General features: G+C 36.7%; 1 protein-coding gene across 1 annotated transcript in view; it reads left to right on the top strand.

Annotated features, from left to right (window-relative positions):
- The window catches only part of SHH2 (DNA-BINDING TRANSCRIPTION FACTOR 2), a 60,103-nt gene that overhangs the window by 731 nt on the left and 40,314 nt on the right, over nucleotides 1-19,058 (top strand). The window lies entirely within an intron of this gene.

Here is a 19,058-nt window from a genome sequence, read left to right as displayed (position 1 = left end):
GTTGAGTTTGAAGCTACATATAGTATGGTTTGTCTATAGCTCTCCGTGTTAAGCCTATTGGGCACTTAAATGTAGCAATTCTAGCATAGGTCCAGAGGATGCATCTAAGGCTCGGTTTGGGACCCTTGGATTGAGGTAGAAACATCATTTCCATGTGTTGCCAAAATATGGTTATGCTAAAACGTGGCATCGAGGATGGAGTTGCCAAAAAAAAATCCTCTTGTGATGGTGTTGAAGTGTGGCGTTGGAGCTGCCAACTCCATTCTCAATGCAGTGTCTTGGCAACACCACTGCTCCCAAACAGCTGAGATTGATAGCACTGGGGAGAACCACAATACACCTCCAAGTCAAGGCTCCCAAATAGAGCTTAAGAGATTGACTTTAAGATCTGAGGAGGGACTCAGAAAATGGATAAGAAACAGTGTGTCCAAATCCTAGTGCTATTCCAGTTAAGGAGACGGTAAAGGGCTTATGCTCAGGACCAGTTGTCACCATATTAGTGCTGTGATTGGTGGATTGGCTGCCCATACTAGCAACTCAGACATCCCATTGCATTTTGCGATCATGAATGGGCATAGTAGAGATTGTAAGGAAATGAGAACCTCCAACAAAATCTACCAAATCACCAAGGTGGACACACAAAATAGCCACAACAAAGTCCACCAAATCACCAAAGTGAATACACAAAGAGCCACAAAAATAGGCTCACAAATTATAAAAATATTATTTTATTAATATCAAACCCATGCAAGATGCATTACATTGAAGAGGGGAATCATTCCGTATTTATATACATCAAGGGAGTCTCAAAGAGATGTTGGGGCTAGTCCAATGACTCTAAATAGAGCCATTTGACCTGCTCAAACGTCTCTTGTTGACTAGTCAACCTTGTGTTGACTAGTTCAAAAGAAACTAAAAGAAAGAAAAGAAAAAGTAAAAACCTATTCTAGTTACAATACAATATATATATATATATATATACCATGTATATATATATATATACAATTTTAACACTCCTCAAACTTACGGTTGGCTAACTAAAAGTTTGTCTAAGAAAAACTGAAATCTGGGAGCAGCGAGAGGTTTAGTAAAGCAACTCTCAACTAATATTCTAAAGTAACATAGAGAAGATCAATAGTGCTTTGTAGATACTCTTCTCGTACTTAGTGACAGTCCATCTCAATATATTTGGTGTGCTCATGAAAGATCCACTTGCTGGCAATGTAGATAAAACTTTTTGTTGTCGTAGCACATTCATGATGCTCCTTTAATCTGAACTCCCATATCAGCTAAAAATCTTCTGATCCAAATCATCTCCATAGTTGTTGTAGGTATGACTCCATATTCAACTTCAGTTGAAGAGAGAAAAACCTTTTGTTGCTTCTTACACCATCATGAGATCAATGATTCACCTACGAAAACACAAAAACCTGTAGTTGAGTGTTGGTTATTGGGATCATCTTCCCAGTCAGCATCACTATAAGCATCTAAATCTAATAATGAAGAAGCAGATAAGAAAAGTCATCATAAAATAGAAATCTTAATATATCTAATAATACACAAAACTGCTCTCGTATGAAAAAAATGAGAGCATGCTGAAATTAGCTTGCTGTATGAACTGTGTGCGCTATATCAGGTCTCGTAATTGAAAGATAAGAAAGTGCTCTCATAAGCTGTTTGTACGACATCGGATTTTCAAATGATTTTCCATCACCGTTTCTCATCTTAGCATTGATAACTTCGGGAGTGTCAGCCTTCTTGTCATATGAGATTCTAGACCTGACAATAATATTTAAAGCAAATTTAGATTGAGTCAATAGATAACCTCTAAAAGAATAAGCTATTTCAATTCCAAGAAAATATTTTAAAAAACCCAAATCAGTCATTTCAAAATGCTTTTTAAAAAGTTTTTTAATATGTTCAACTCCCTATTTGTCCCCTCCAGTGATAATCATGCCATTCACATAGAGGAAAAGAATAATTATACCAACATCATAAAACTTAACAAACAAAGTTGTGTCGGTTAGACAAGATTGAAATCCAATATCAAGTATAACTTAACTAAACTTGTCATTACCTAACCTTCGATGATTGTTTAAGACTATAAAGAACTTTATCCAAACGGAGAACTTTTCCTCCAGGGATAATTATACTAGTGATGCTTCCATATAAACTTCTTCAGCAAAATTGCCATTAAAAAATGCATTCTTAACGTTCATCTGAAAAATGGGTCATCTTCTCATAGAGGTCAGGGCTACTAAGGTCCTAACTATAGTCATCCTAGTAACTAGATCAAAAGTTTCTTCATAATCTATGCCATACTCTTGGGAATATCCCTTGGCAATTAATTTGACTTTATATCTTTCAAGAGTTCCATCACCCATACACTCGTCTACAACTTATAGGTTTCTTTCCTGGAGGAATGTCTTGAATATTCAAGTATTTGCTCTTTTTAAAGCGTCTAGCTCTACCTTCATGGATTCTACTCATTCAAAGTGTTCTTTTGCTTAAGCATAGGTCGAGGGTTCTATATAAAAATGTATTAATGCAATGTAGGCTTCATACTTAGGTGAAAACGAGTCATAAAACATAAATTTTCTAAGGGGTTTTGAGACCCAAGTGCACGTGGACATTTAGAATTATTACGCCTGGAATATTGTATACAATTTTGATCCTTATAGGATTGCTCTTTTCTAATCTCATTATCATGAGATTGTTCTTCACTCACTATATCATTTTTAAGTTCATGATCTCCATCAAAATCAATATCACAATCGTTATATTTTGAAATTAAATCCAACAAAAAAGAATATTTAGTTATTTTTTTTCAATTTAAAAAAATCTTTTATTTTAAAAAAAGACACATTTTTTTAGACAATTTTTTATTTCTAAAATCAATGCATCTATAGCCTTTTTGGTTATTTGCATACAACAACAACAACAACAACTACGCCTTCATCCCAAAACAATTGGGGTCGGCGATATGAACCAACAAAGAAAATCATTCTGGGTCTTCCACATGAATCCTTCTCCTCCAATCATTTCTATCCAATGCCATGTCCTCGGTGAGGTTCAAAGCATTCATATCCTTTCCTATCATCTCCATCCAAGTCTTTCTAGGCCTACCCCGACCTCTTTTAACTAATATATTTTTCCATTTCTCCATCCTTCTAACTGGAGCATCATTAGACCTTCGTCGAATATGTCCAAACCACCGTAAGCGATTCTCTCTCATCTTATTTTCAATGGGTGCAACGCCTACCTTCTTACGTATCTCCTCGTTTCGAATCTTATCTTTTATTGTATTTCCACACATCCATCTAAGCATACGCATCTCAGCTACACTCATTTTTTGAATATGATGTCTCTTGGCAGCCCAACATTCCGTACCATATAGTAAAGCAGGCCTAATAGTCGTTCTATAAAACTTTTCCTTCAACCGCAATGGCATTTTACGATCGCACAACACTCCAGTTGCACTTTTCCATTTCATCCACCCAACCTTTATCTTATGATTTACATCTCCATCAATTTCTCCATACTTCTGAATGATAGATCCCAAATATTTGAAACAATCATCCACCGGTATTTCTTGCTCACCAAGCTTCACGAGACTCCCATCACTACTTTGTTGCTTACTAAATCGACATTCCATATATTCTGTCTTACTCTTACTCAACTTAAAACCTCTTGCTTCCAATGTAGGTTTCCATAATTCTAACTTAGCATTAACCCCAGCTCTAGACTCATCAATCAAAACAATATCATCAGCAAACAACATACACCACGGCACATTTTCTTGAATTGATCTCGTAAGCTCATCCGTCACTATAGCAAATAGGAAAGGGCTTAAAGCAAATCCTTGATGTAACCCAACCGTTATAGAAAAATTGGTTGTCACCCCTCCACAAGTGCGGACATTGGTTACTGCTCCTTCATACATATCCTTGATTATACTAATGTACTTGAGAGAAACACCTTTCTTCATACATATTCTTATTTGCATATTTCAAAAAAACACAATGAATAGCATGGGGGAGAAAATTTATCATTCTTGTTAGTAAAAACAAAACATTTACACCCAAATACCCTCAATCTAGAATAATCAGGAATTAGTTTGAAAAGTTTTTCAATTGGTGATACGTTGATAAGCCACGGTCAATGTGGCTTTAGCTCAAAATTCTTTTCGTACTTGATTTGCGATAAACAAGGTTCTTGTTATTTCTATAATATACCTATGCTTTCTTTTAGCCAAACAATTTTGTTGTGGAGTGTAAGAACTAAGAACAAGAATTTTGATGTATGATGTCATTTAAATATAGGTAACCTTTATATTCTTTTTGATAAAATTTCTTCCCTGATTCAATGCGAAAGATAAAAATATCATTTTTTAATTTATTTTTGATCAAATTGTGAAATATTTGAAAATGTGAGAAAACTTCATATTTGTGTTTAAGAAAATAGATCAAAGTATGTCTAGAAAAACCATAAACAAAAATCACATAGTATGCAAATCCACCTTTAGATATAACAGGCACTGGGCCCCAAACATCTGAATGTATTAACTAAAGCAGTCGAAAAGAAACAAAGGTTCTTTCTTGAAAATGTAATATTTTCATTTTGCCAATAATACAATCTTCATATGTAAAGTTTCCAGAATTACAATTTTTTTCAACTTTGAAAAATACTGAATTTTGGATATACTAGGATGACCAAGCCTTTTATAACATAAATCCAAGTCTAATTTCTAAACATTACAGCAATAAGTATTTTTGGGTATTTCTAAAAAATCCATGTAGTATAATCCTCCTTCTCTATGGCCTTCCCCAATCAACTTTTCTAACTGGCTATCCTGCACCCGACAACCATTAGATGAAAAGAAAACATTACATCCATAGTAAGATAATTGTGAAATAGACAAAAGATTTAAATTTAATTTAGGAATATATCTAATTTTTGGAATGAAAATTTCTTTGAATTTTGAAAAATACTTTTGAAATTCTCTGTTCCTTTTATCTCAAGAGATGTCCCATCAGCGGTAAAAACATTTGACCCACTTGAGTTATGGCATTTGGATAAAATATCACCATTTGGTGTCATGTGAAAAGAGACACCTGAATAAAAAAAGCCAAAGAGATTTATCGGGATTAGAGAAGCCAAAGGAAGAAACCACAACTCTAATTGATATAGATGCTCCTTTGAGGAGAGGTTGAAGATCTTCCACTAGTTGTGTCAAGGACATATTCTCAATAGATGAGTCTTGTATGGTTTTGACATCACTTGACTCTTGTGGAGGACCAACCGAGGCAACCTTCTTCTCATATGACCTTTTCAACTTATGACAAAAGGTTTTGACGTGTTTTGGTTCATGACAATAATAACAAGTAATTTTTTTCTTCTCATACTCATTTGCCTTGTTTTCTATAATACTCATTGCTTCGCTTTCTATAGTGTAGTGGTTTCCTGGCCTAGATACGGCTAGAACCAAGTTATCATCACTCTTAGAAGTCCTCTTCTTAAGCCTACTTTCTTCCATACTTAACTCCTTAAGTGTGTCCTCAATAGAATGGACTTTCCCTCTACGGAGGAGTGCCGACTTAGTGGATTCGAATTTCGGTCTTAAACCATTCACAAATTGATAGAAGTGCTCCACATCCATTTATTTTTTGCGGAGTTCTATATCCTCGAGATAATGCCATCTTGGCTTAAGAAGAGCCAACTCTTTCCAAAGATCGGATAATTTAATATAAAATCCTCTAATGCTTCATTTTTCTTGAGTCATAGTCTGAATTTTATCTTATAAATTATACACGTGCAATATTCTTAAGGGAATACATCTTGAAATATTCTCAAGCTTCATTTGCATGCTCAAACTTTGTAAGATTTTAGCATTTTTTTATATCAATGCTACTAATGAGCCAAGACATAATCTTAACATGTCTCATCCTCCATTCTTTTCCTTTTTTCTCATAAGTAGCAAGAGTTTTTGGATTTTTCATCCTTTGTAAAAGGAACTTCTTTATCTTTTTCTACTTTAGTGAGGATTAATTTAGTCTCCGGATCAGACCTATCCACTAGTCCCCACAACCCTTACTCCCAAATATGATACTTCATGATTTAGGACGATGTTACATAGTTAGAATCATTAAGTTTTAAAGAACACAAAAAAAGCAAACACGATCACTCCACAAAAGTTTGAAGTAGAGGCAACATCGATCTAGCACCACCAAAGGATCACACGAACACTTGGATTTGAATCTTTAAGTGTTCAACCGCAATCCCATGAACATCAACAGGAAGCTTGGTGCCACCAAGCTTTGATACCATGTAAGAAAATGAGAACCTCCATCAAAATCCATCAAATCACCAAGGTGTTCACACAAAAGAGTCACAACGAAGTCCACCAAATCACCAAAGTAAACACACAAAGAGCCACAAAATAAGCTCAACCACAAAGGGGCAAACAAAAGAGGTTCACAAATTATAAAATATTATTTTATTAATATCAAACCCATGCAAGAAGCATTACATTGAAGAGGGGAATCATCCCCTATTTATATACATCAAGGGAGTCTCAAAGAGATGTTAGGGCTGGTCCAATAGCTCTAAATAGAGCCGTTGGACCTGCTCCAACATCTCTTGTTGACTAGTCAACCTTGTGTTGAAGTTCTAAAGACACTAAAAGAGAGAAAAGAAAAAGTAAAAACCTATTCTATTTACAATCATAGTCTAAGATGTCTATGATATTTTGAAAATATCGCAATATGATTGGAAAACGATATTAAAGGTAAAATATCACAATATTTTCAAAATATCAGAAATTTATATATATCATGATATTATCAATTAGTTTTACTTTTTATTTATTTTTTACATTTTAAATATGTTTTTCTTCTTTTTTTACATAATTTATTTATTTCTTTTATTATTTATGTACTTTTTTGTCTAAACATGAAATTTTCTTACTTATTTTCTATGTCACAGTGACTCGACCAACTGAGTGCCACACCCGCATCAACGTGATGCGACGCGGGTGCGCGTTCGGCACCCGGTGCGGTCAACTTGACCCTGGGTGCGTTAACCGCACCCAGGGTCATTTATGTCCAACTTTTGGACTTTATATATATATATATATATATATATATATATATATATATATATATATATATATATATATATATATATATTTGCCACACCCCCGCACCCACACCCGCACTCATGTGACATAGCTTATTTTTGTTATTTTTTATTTTTTAAGTCCCAAGATTTATCACCAAACCGATAATATCATGAGAAATAGTCTCGCCGAGATATAGCCGATACCGATATTTGTGACTATGGTTACAATACAATATATATATATATATATATATATATATATATATATAATGTATACAATTTTAAAAGAGACACCATTATTTTGGAAACTTAGCAGTAATTTGTTCAAAACCTGGCACTGTCTCAAAAGAGAAAAAAGAATGAAGAGAGAAAAAAAAATAAAAAACCGATTGCTGTTTGTAGCACAGATCATAAATTTTCTTACTAATTTTGAGGTTTTTAATTTGAATCCTTGTGCCACCAATAAGAAGAAACAAATTCACCTGAAAGCAGTACATAAAATAAAAAATAATTTTTTTTCCCCTTACTACAAGCATATGGTTTCAGACAAAGTTGGTTCAAACTTCAAACGTCCTGTGAGATCCTGTAGTGTTTATTAAACTGTGCTAGATTGTGCTGGTGTTATAAATTTCAATATATAGTTGTGACTTTATTGTGCAGTGCAATCTCTGCTATTCATTACTCTTTATCATGATTTGGCTAAAACATGTGAAACTTAGACTCTCTACTGCTAAAAGTTGGTAGATAATTTGATCATGTTTGCTTTTGTAAGATCAAGGGGATGGTGTAGTGCAAGTATCGACTTGAATATTGCAGTTAGCCCATACGGAAGATCTCTACTTTAGCCAAGTGCTTACAGTCTAAGTGACTTATGAATAACGGAAAATTGTAAAGATCTTTAGTTGGTCGTTTTATTCAATAGTTGACTCATACTATGTCAAATGCCTTCGTGTAGACTGTTGAACGCTTCCTATTGCTTCCTCAATTCCATGTTCTCTTAGTCTCTCAAAAATAAAAGTCAAGCTTCCTTATTCCATAGACGAATTTATGAGTCAAGAAGGTGACCATATTTCCATGTTTCCTTTATTTCCTCTTTACCTTTGCCTTCAATACGTCTTGATTTCAGACCTCATATTGACTTATATACCAAATCCTAAACCAATGTCTTTCTTTTGTTCTGTCGGACCAAACATTAAAGCCTTCTCATGTCAAAATCCTAAGCATTGTTCTCATTTCTTTTGGGCCTCGACTAACACATTATTTTCTTAATCGTAAATCAATTAGCTTCAACTTTCTAAAAGCATTTCATCCAAAATCTTTTCCATAAAATGAACTTAGCCAATCTTTGCTTTTGGTATCCCTGTTCTCCTCTAGCTCTTCGTCTTATCTTTGGATTGTTAGTGGAATTTTCTTCCATTCAAAAGAAAAATTGCACTGGTGTCAGAATTAATGGCAAAGTCAGTGTAACTACCAATGGGATTCTTTTAACAATATGTTATATTATCATAACCAAATATACATGAGCAAAGCGATCATAATAGTGATCGAAAGTTCGATACTCCTAGACCCACTATTTAGAGGAAAAAGGTCAACAATGAACATAGTTTTCACTGGCTGATTACATGTAAAACAAACTTGTAAACATCAAGGTCTCCTCATTCTTTTTTATATGAATATGACAATATATAGTGTAGTAGGCTTATAATGCTATTTTACTTTTTAAGGACCAGATAAAATTTTATGTTTCATATACAAGTGTTGCAAATCTTGAATGAGCTAAGACGACCGTAAAGGTGGCAAAGAGAATTAATAGGCTATTTGAAATGCATTATTTTTGAATAATATTGTCCATATTCCATACTAATGGCCCTCTAGATTTGTGTGTGACCTTTTTGGATGCATATAGAAAGCTGATACCAATGAAGGATGGTAAGTTTCAGGTTATGTGTACTCTTGGGTAGGTCATCTTATGTCATGGAGTGGTAAGCAAAGAATTTCACCATAGTACAAAAGGTGAGTATAGAAATATAGATAAATTGTTAAAGTTACATAAAAATGTGAATGAATTATGCACATTCTCAATGGTAGGGTCCTAGTGGTTATTTTATATTATGATAATAAAAAGAAAAATTTACAGATACCCACCTAACTTTTCGCATATTTACAAATACATGATCAACCTTTGAAATATTACAAATAGCTGCCTGGGTTTAAAAACTAATTCTCAAACACCCGCTTCACCTAACTCAGCCCCTTAACCCAGGTCAGAACTGTTAAATTATGTAAATCCAACTTGTAATTTAGTATATATATTATATATATATAAGGTAATACATATACATATACATATATTATATATATGTATATGTATCTACCTATTATATATATAAAATATATATATTTCTATCTTTAGTCTTAGGGGTAGTTTAGACATTTTACACATTCTTTTTCGTGAATATGCTTGTATTTCTTTTGTATTTTCCCTTTTTCTTTTTTCTTATTTTTTTTTTTTCATAAAAGGTCTTGTACTTGCCTTGGGAGGGGCCCAACCCACTAGTCGTTGGACCCCTCCAACGGTCACATTTGTGACCGTTGGAGGGGCTCCAACGACTATGTGGAGCCCCTTCCAAGGCCTCCCAATGCCTTATATATATGGGCACTATTTCTTGTATTCTCTTAAGGGTTTTGGGACTATTGCCCATCCTTTTGTTGTTTATGAATCTTATGAGTGCATTTGCACATTTGTGAGTTCGTGTTTTGTGCTTTTGTGCACAAGTGTTTCAAGTGTTCTTGTTGTGTGCACGCATTTATTTTCAAGAATATTGTTCTATTGATTGTAGTATCTTGTTGAAGATACTTTCACATGGTATCAGAGCCTTGTTGAAGAAGAAGAATTGCGAGTCTCCTCTGTTTGAGTGCCTCGAAAAGTGTGTCTTTAAGCTTTTGAAGTGGATCATCTTCTTTGGGCAATATTTTAGAAGTCTCTTTTATCAAGAAAGATGCGAAAACTATTTGAGGTACGTCAGTGTTGTGAAAAGCGTTGAGGCGTAGCGAGACGCTCCACCAAAATCTGAGGCGAGGCGTAAGCCTCGAGGTGCAAAGCGTAAGCCTCAAATATTTTTTTTAAACTTAAAAAAAACTATAAAAATTATCTAAAATTATAAATAAATAAGAAATGCTTTATTGATGAAGCGCCAACCAACACGAAATAAAAAATCTCAAATAAATACAAAAAAAATATGAGATTAACATGTAAAAGTAACATTAATGCAACAACTTGATCTATATAAGTATCTAATTGCATAAATATGAGCATTCATTCAATAAAAAACTAACATTAACAACAAAATGCATATTAGCACTAACAACATCATGTCATAATTAAAAAATGCATGTTAGCATTAACAACCAAATGTTAATGTATTTGTCCAGAATTCTTCAAAATGAGAGTGTTAACATTCACAATTACAACTGAAAGTCCTAAAAAATATATAAATGGCCAATAGTTCTATGATATGAGTTAGGGCCTAGGCTCTTGTTGTGTCTCGTCATCATCAATATTTAAGTCTTCAATATCATCATCTGAAGAATCCATATAAATAGGTTCTTCTTCATCTTCATTCTCTGACTCTTCATCATCTACACTTTCTTCATCCACGTCCTTAATTACTTCTTTTGTTTTTCTTTTTCCTTCAATAAAAAACCATGTATTAAATATTTATGTTATGTAATTAAAAAAATACATTTATATTCATAGCTAGGTAAAATGAATATAACTTTACCTCGATCTCTTGAAGACATGTCTTGCCTAGAACCACTTTGTGAAATATGAGGTGAAGTGACTTTTTCAATAGGCACATGCTCAATGACATTTATGTCGAAGTTTGGATCCAACCATGAATCCTCCAACCAATTGGGATCACTTGGCAACACTGGATCTTCCTTCTCCACAATCCACTCATCGTTTGAGTCTATATGATCTAGACATATAGGGTCTTTGGTAGCCCTCCTCTTCATATTTCTCTTTCTTAATTTCATATTGTACATTACAAAAACCAAAGCATTTATCTTCTCTTGTTCAAGTCTATTCCTTTGTTTTGTATGCACCTATAATTTCAAATCATTGATAATCAAATATAAGATAATTAAATATATAAAAATGTATTTCAAAAATAAAATACAAAGTCACAAACCAATGAGAAAATACTCCAATTCCTCTCACAGCCCGATGCACTGCATGTCAAACTTAAAATTCGAATTGCAAAATTCATCAACTCAGGATTTTCGTGCCCAAATGAACTCCACTAATCAGCTGCATTCAAATAAAATAATAAAAAATTGATAAAAACATTAAGAATGTCATAATTAACAAAAACATAAAAAATATTGACAAATAACAACATAATTGCAAACTTACCAGGACTTTTTAATTTTCTTGTTGTAACAGCTGCCTCTCTGCCAAACAAGCCCTTTGCCTTTTTAAATGCATCGATTTGTGTTGTAATTTTCAACCGAATATTTGCATCAGAAACTAATTTTTCAACACAATCATAAAAGTCACTCATAACTTTTCCATCAGGGTTGAAGTTGTCAGCATAATGAAAATGTGGATTTAAATAATAGGCAGCTGCATGCAAAGGCTTATGAAGTTGCAAGTCCCATCGACTATCAATGATATCCCAAATAGGTTTATATTTTCTTTCGACATTGTCAAGGTTTGAAGCAATTTCCTCCTTCGCTCTATCTATTGCCTCATACAAAAATCCCATAGCAGGTTCGTTTGCATCAACGAGTCGCAACACTTTCACGAGAGGTAGTGTAACTTTAATTGCATATGATACGACAACCAAAAACTTATGATCATTAAGAACAATATAAGAAATGTTCTTAGCATCTAATTTCTTATAGTAATTAGATGTTCTAAAATTTGAAGATAAGAACATCGACTTTAACTCTTTCTTATAACATCCAATACTATGAAGTGTAAGATATGTTGTGGCAAAACGAGTGATGGCTGGACGCAGAAGTTCTTTCTTCTTTATGAATTTTCTCATTAAATTTAATACCCATGCATGACTATAAATGTATCTTGTAATTTTTTTTGCCTTTTCCACTGTATCTTTAAAAATTGATATCTTTCCAATATCTTCTAACATAAGATTCAAACAGTGGGCTGCACATGGTGTCCAAAAGCATGTTTTTCCTGTTGTTAACATATTTTCAGTTGCCACATGATTTGGTGCATTATCTGTAATGAATTGCACCACATTATTTTCACCAACTTCTTCAACAACTTCTTCAAACAACTTACACAAATTTGCACCAGTTTTTTTCATGTCGCTGATGTCAACGGACTTCAAAAATACTGTTCCAGATGAGCTGTTCACAAGAAAATTAATTAAGTTTCTTCATTTTCCATATGTCCAACCATCTGCCATAATATTGCAACCAACCTTTGGCCACTCTTTTTTGAACTCTTTTAAAATTTCATGAGGAGTAGAATCTACCTCGTCCTTCAAAATCCACGTTCTGATCTCATGATAAGAAGACAGTTTGAACCCTAGCCCATAATTTGCAATAGCTTCTACCATTGCACCAAAATATGGACTGTTGCAAAGATTAAATGATAAGGAATTTGCATAAAAAAATCTACCAATGGCACGACATACATTTTTTCTTTCATCCCTTTTGAAAGCAGTGTTTATTGTGGTTTGTCATGCTTCTTTGTTCACAAAAACGTCCATAAGACCAGCTGTACTTGTTTTTGCATCACTACATGATCCACTAGTTTTTTTATTCACATTATCGCCGGTTGGTGATCCAAAATAAACACTTCTCCTGATATCCAACTTTTTGTTCTAACTCTTCTTTCTTTAGCCTTTGATCCTTTAGATGATTCTGAAAAAATCTTTTCACGTCAGGTGGAACCGCTTCGCACATGCTTACACCATGCTTTGTGCCAGCTAAGTGAGGATTTAGCCTATAGATGCCTCCTGTAGTCTCTTTATGACAATAATTGCAAATTACATGTCCTACGAGTTTGGGATCTTTAGTAGGATTTGGAACTTTAACTCCATGATCCCATCCTACATATTTTGCCATTGTTCAACTGCAAAAATACATAACACAAAATATATATTAACATCATGCATTCTGCCGACCACATTACATGAAAACAAATGCAAAATAGACAATCCTGGTGTATAAGCTATATAGGAATCCTAGAACAACAGGAACTACGCTGCTCATGTGTGCCAAAGTAATAGAAACAAAACAATGACGGCATACATAACTCTTCTGTAATGTAACAGACTAATATACGACATGCTAACTGAAGGCATAGTAGTCATGAAGGTTCTTTAAGTATTTTGTCCATCTTAACCAGGTTTGGTCCGTTGCAGGTTTTGTAAACCAAACCCATGATTGTGATCTCTTTAGTTCTTTTAGTTGAAAACACATACCACATTCAAAACTTATCATGTTTAGTCAGATTTTTTAAAGAAATCTAAAAATCAGCATTTTGTCACTATAAGTCAAAAACGATGAAAGCGAAAAGATGGCTACTTGTGCATGTCTAGAGACTCTAGTATTTCTATATTTGAAGAGGCAAGGAATAACATCCAAAATATTTTGAATCCGTAGTCACTAAACTAATACATAAATACAAACAAGGCTAAAAGGTGACAAGAAAAACACGAGTGACAGCATGGCAAAAAAGTCATTAATAAGACAACAGGAATAGAAGCCAATAGTAAAATATTCATATAATGAACCTACTTTTTAGTTTTAATTAGGCCGAGTGCGTCTAGTGGTCTAAATAGTTGACATGATAACCTTTCATAGTGGAGAACCAAAGAGTGATGGGAAGAGTAAAACAATCTCTCAAGAAAAAAAAGAAAAAAGATGGGAACAGTAAAACAAAGCAAAAAGCTAATCAGATGAAAAATTGACTTAACTTCAAATCCCCTAAGGCCCTAATACCCTAATATTATCTGTCACCTGGAAGTTCAGAGACATCCAATTCATAACAAGAAGTATGCCAAAAGTATATTGCTTGTCATACAATAATCAAAGAAACAAACTTCTAAATTTTTAGCTACAAACTGAAAATTCATATCATGAAGAGAGAATTCAGACTTATACTAATTCACAGACAAACGCATACACAATTTTTTTGTTTCTTTAACATCCAAAAAGCCTCGAACCGATTTACTCCATTACCTCAAGAAAAAGATAAGGAACCATAAACAACCATGAAATTGAATCCTCAATTCAATGTTCTCTTAAACCAACAGAAAACAAATACTAAATCTTAACTCCACATCACCACAAGGGGGAAACTCAGAAACACAGTCTATTAGCTAATTCAATTCTCAAAAGACAAAAAGATTGAAACCATAAACAAAGGAACAGAATACCTCCGTTCAACCAAAGAGTTAAGGGCTTATGATGAGGATGACGCTCTGCCTCCACGAAGTAGTAAAAGAGACCCCCTGCCCACCAAAGGCGACGACAGGGGCTCCACCCCCCTGTCTGTCGACCCCAAAAGAAAGGTAGGGGGTAACCCCCTGCCGAAGAGAGGCAACGACAGGGGGCTCTGCCCCTCTCTCGGTCGACCCCTCAAAAGAAAGGCAGGGGGTAACCCCCTGCCTGATGACAAGGTGAGCGACAGGGGGCTCTGCCCCCCTGTCGGTCGACCCCTCAAAAGAAAGGCAAGGGGTAAACCCCCTGCCTGACGACAAGGTGAACGACAGGGGGCGGGGCCCCCTACCAAAAAAAAAAAGAGACAGGGGGCTTCGCCCCCTGTCGGTCGACCAAGAGAGGCAACGATCAAGAGAGAAAAGCAGATTGGGGGGGGGGGGGACTCCCTGCCCACGAAAGGCGACGACAGGGGGCACCGCCCCCTGTCGGTCGACCCCAAAAGAATGGCAGGGGGTAACCCCTTGCTGAAGAGAGGCGACGACAGGGGGCTCTGCCCCCCTGTCGGTCGACCCATCACGGAGAAGAAGAAGCAAAGAAGTTTACCTGTCACCGGAAAACGCAGAGGTCGCTGGAATGGACGGCGGTGGCGGTGAGTCGCTGAAGCCCTCGTAACAAAGAAAAGAAGACGGTGGTGGCCGCCGGGTCGTCGATGCCTTCTCAGCAGAGGAAAGAAGAAGGTGGAAGAGGCGATGACCGACGAGTGGTGGCCGGCGACAGCAGTGGCGGGGTACGAGAGGAGACAAAGTGGAGAGAGAAGGGGCAAGGGCTTTCCCTCGCCCCGAAGCGCCTGTGTCTTTTTTAAAGACACAGGTTCTCGATCCTTCGAGAATACGGGCCCGGATCCGGGTCGAACTCGGGTACGGGCCATCCGATTTTTTAATGCACGTCTCACTTTGAGGCGCGCCTCGCCTCAAGGCGTACGCCTCAAGGTGCATGAGGCGTACACTTTTATGGTTTTGCGCTTTTTAAGTGCGCCTCAAGGCAAAAAGGCCCTCGCCTCGAGGCGAGGCGCGCTTTTTGCGCCTTGAGGCACGTTTTTAACAACACTGCTCTCGATCATCTTGCCCTAAGTTTGAGGGGGGTGTTAAATTATGTAAATCCAACTTGTAATTTGGTATATATATTTTATATATATATATATACATATATTATATATGTATATGTATATGTATATGTATCTACCTATTATATATATAAAATATATATATTTCTATCTTTAGTCTTAGGGGTAGTTTAGACATTTTACACATTCTTTTTCGTGAATATGCTTGTATTTCTTTTGTATTTTTTCTTTTTTTTTCTTAATTTCTTTTTCTTTTCATAAAAGGTCTTGTACTTGCCTTGGGAGGGGCCGAACCCACTAGTCGTTGGACCCCTCCAACGGTCACATTTGTGACTGTTGGAGGGGCTCCAACGACTATGTGGAGCCTCTTCCAAGGCCTCCCAATGCCTTATATATATGGGCACTATTTCTTGTATTCTCTTAAGGGTTTTGGGACTATTGCCCAGCCTTTTGTTGTTTATGAATCTTATGAGTGCATTTGCACATTTGTGAGTTCGTGTTTTGTGCTTTTGTGCAAAAGTGTTTCAAGTGTTCTTGTGCGTATGTGAACACATTTATTTTCAAGAATATTGTTCTATTGATTGTAGTATATTGTTGAAAATACTTTCACGTGGTTACCTAATGTAAAAAGATTCTAACGTCCCTCTCGCTCTCTGCTTGTGTCGCAGGGGAGGGGCCGAGCCCCCTTGCGCCCTTTCTTGCTCTCGTTGGGTCAGCAGGGGAGGGGTCGAGCCCCCCCTGCGCCCTCTCTTTCTCTCGTTGGGTCGGCAGGGGAGGGGCTGAGCCCCCCCTGCGCCCTCTCTTACTCTCGTTGGGTCGGCAGGGGAGGGGGCCGAGCCCCCCCTGCGCCCTCTCTTTCTCTTGTTGGATCGACAGGGGAGGGGCCGAGCCCCTCGTGCTCCCTCTAATTTCGGCAGGGGAGGGGCCGAGCCCCCCCTCTCGCTCTCTTGTTGGGTCGGCAGGGGAGGGGCCGAGCCCCCCTGCTGCCTTTATTTTCGGCAGGGGAGGGGCCGAGCCCCCCTGTTGCCTTTATTTTCGGCAGGGGAGGGGCCCATCCCCCCCCTTTCGCTCTCTTGTTGGGTCGGCAGGGGAGGGGCCGAGCCCCCCCCCCTGCTCCCTCTGATTTCGACAGGGGAGGGGTCGAGCCCCCCCTCTCGCTCTCTTGTTGGGTCGGCAGGGGAGGGGTTGAGCCCTCCTGCTCTCTCTATTTTCGGCAGGGGAGGGGCCAAGCCCCCCCCCCCCCCCCCCCCCTCTCGCTCTCTTGTTGGGTCGGCAGGGGAGGGGTTGAGCCCCCCTGCTCCCTCTGTTTTCGACAGGGGAGGGGGTCGATCCCCCGTCCCTGCTCTCTGTTTTTGGCAGGGGAGGGGCTGAGTCTCTCCCTATTTTTGTCTGGGGAGGGGCAGATCCCCCCTCCTTGGTGATTTTATATCAAGATAATGTCAATCTGTATAATTGATTTAAAATTTTGAATGTATTTTTTTTGTGTTTTTAAGATAAAAATGACGGATAAAGGGAAAGGACTTGCGTCATCCTCACCCCAACATGTGAGTTATGCTGCTAGTTTTGTTGATAGTTGCAGTGGGATTGATGATGTGGGGCCACTATGGGTACATATAGATAAACTTGCAAAAACTGGAGAAGGAGCTGGTGGAAACAAGAGATTTTGATGCAAGCTCTGCGAAAGAGATTTTGTTGGGTCTTACACAAGAGTGAAGGCTCATTTGTTGAAGATACCAGGACATGACATTTCAGCTTGCAGAAAAATTGATGAGGCAATGCGAAGACAATACAAGAAAATACAAGAAGAATATGAGAACAGAAAGGCAATGGTCGATTCTTGTGCAGTTAGTGTGCTATTTGCAAGCCACCAAGAAGATGTTAAAAAAAGAAAAGAAAAGTCAATGTAGGAGGTATATGAACGATATAAGCATCATTCAATATATATGGAAGAGAAGAATCGGATAGAAAAGTTGGGAGGTATTTTTATTCTGGTTCACTCCCATTTAATGCGGCTAGAAATCCTTATTGGAAGGATTTAGTAACATCCTTGGCAAATTGTAATTTGAGTGGTTATGTGCCTCCAAGTTCAGAAAAAATACGAACCACAATTCTTGCAAGAGAGAGGGCAAATGTGGAGAGGTTGTTGGAGATTAAAAAATATTCATAGGAGCAAAATGAAGTTTCTATTGTGTCTAATAGATGGACAGATATTCAAAGGCGTTCATTAATCAATTTCATTGCTTGTTCGCTTAGTGACCCAATATTCTTGAAAGCAGTTGATGCATCTGAGGAATATAAAAATGCATAGTATTTGAAGGGATTGTTTATAGAAGTGATAAAAGAAGTGGGTGATCAGAAAGTTATACAAATCATTACAGACAACACTCCAGTTTATAAAAGTGCAACGTTGAGTTTGGAGAGTGAGTACCCTCATATTTTTTGGACTCCCTGTGTAGCACACAACTTAAATCTAGCCCTAAAGAGCATCTGGAACCCCAAAGAAGAAGAAAATTCACAAGCATATGCTTTATGTTCATGGATTGAAGATTTAAAAAGAAATGTCAAAAGCATTAGGAATTTTGTTGTTAACCACCATCGTGCTAATGCTATATTTAATAGGCATTCTGATTTGAAATTGTTGAAGGTCGTTGAAACACGTTTTGCGTCCATCATTGTGATGATGAAGAGGATTAAAAGTGTGAAGAATGCTTTGATTAACATGGTGATTGATGAAAATTGGACATTCTATCGTGCTGATGATGATATCAAGGCTCAAGAAATTAAAAAAATCATTCTTGATGATGAGTTTTGGGATAGAGTGATATACTTCCTTCAATTTACGTAACCTATTTGGGAAATGTTAAGAGAAGTTGATAAGGATGAACCCATGCTTCACAGAGTTTATGAAATGTGAGATAATATGATTGAAAAAATACAAGCTATAGTTTTCAAGCATGAAGAAAAAAATCCTGTATTGGATGATTCAGATTTTTTTAATCATATTCATTCAATTTTAGTCAGAAGATGGGATAAGAGCAACACTCCTTTGCATTGCATGACACATTCTCTTAATAAAAAATATTATGCAAATAAGTGGCGGACTGGTGGTATTGATCGTGTCCCTCCAAATTTAGACTCAGAGCTATCAAGACATAGAAATATGTGTATGACAAGACTTTTTCCAGAAGCATATCTTCTACATCAAGTCACACAAGAGTTTGGAAAATTTTCAACTTCAAGATTATATAGACCGACATTATTCGCGAGAGAAGAAGATACTATAGATCCTATCATATGGTGGTCAACATTTGGATCAAAAACACCTCTTCTCCAACGTCTTGCATTAAGATTGCTATCGCAGCCTGCTAGTTCATCTTTTTGTGAAAAAAATTGG

Source organism: Nuphar pumila, chromosome 16, assembly GCF_984573655.1.
Source record: "Nuphar pumila chromosome 16, dmNupPumi1.hap1.1, whole genome shotgun sequence".
Lineage (NCBI taxonomy): Eukaryota > Viridiplantae > Streptophyta > Magnoliopsida > Nymphaeales > Nymphaeaceae > Nuphar > Nuphar pumila.
This window is presented reverse-complemented; position numbering and strand designations above follow the sequence as displayed.